The sequence below is a fragment of the Penaeus monodon genome, chromosome 21 (genome assembly GCF_015228065.2).
Source record: "Penaeus monodon isolate SGIC_2016 chromosome 21, NSTDA_Pmon_1, whole genome shotgun sequence".
Classification (NCBI taxonomy): Eukaryota; Metazoa; Arthropoda; class Malacostraca; order Decapoda; family Penaeidae; genus Penaeus; species Penaeus monodon.
Window position 1 is genome coordinate 3,059,132 of NC_051406.1, and position 751 is coordinate 3,059,882.

The following is a 751-nucleotide window of genomic DNA, read 5'->3' on the forward strand; positions in this document are numbered from 1 at the left end:
GATGATTCCCAGTCGTTCGGTTAATATGCTAATTTGTGGAGCACCTAATGTGACTGCCGAGGAGAGCCGTAGGCCTATGTGTCGTCTATGTGTCCGGTTACGCTGTTCTTTACCGCTGGGGATAATCTTCGGATAAAAAAAAATTACTCGTCGTTGTTGGTCTGTCTCGTAAGGGTGTCGTATGGTACGGTATTTATTTACGTAATTATTGTGCTCGGATGGGGAAGGTCAGAGGAGATTATCAAAGAGAGAAAAAATAAACCCACAGGTACATGAAATTATCGCCTCAGGCAAAGAACAACTTCGAAAGCAAAGAAAATAGATCGCGGTGGATGCCATGCGGGGACTAAGTTCAAGACGGTCGATGGAAGGGCTTGTATTAAAGGCCTTGGTCGGTGGGGATTCCACGGGCAGAACTACAAGGAACCGTAGCGACTGGGAGAGGGTCCGAGGGCCAAGGCGGGGGGGGGGGGTAGGAAGGTTTTAGGGTCCTCCAGCGACGTTTGTGGATCCTGACGCGTTCCCCCAAAGGCTGTTGGATTGGAGTAATAGGAGCTTCGTCTCTTTGCTAATTAACGCTGTATTTATTTCTCTGTAACTTCGCATATTCCTATTCTAGTGAGTTGAGAAGAGAGAGCATTTTCATATTATGTCACGTATTTTCATTAATTTAATCTTACAGATTTATGTCCCCAATAAAGATAATGAAAAATGGATAGACAGCGAACTTACTTAGTTTTCCCGTTGTGTC

The 751-nt window shown here is 45.1% G+C and overlaps 1 protein-coding gene across 1 annotated transcript in view; it reads left to right on the forward strand.

Annotated features, from left to right (window-relative positions):
- The window catches only part of LOC119586108 (tRNA methyltransferase 10 homolog A-like), a 3,522-nt gene that overhangs the window by 571 nt on the left and 2,200 nt on the right, over positions 1-751 (forward strand). The gene's annotated exons all lie outside the window — the stretch shown is intronic.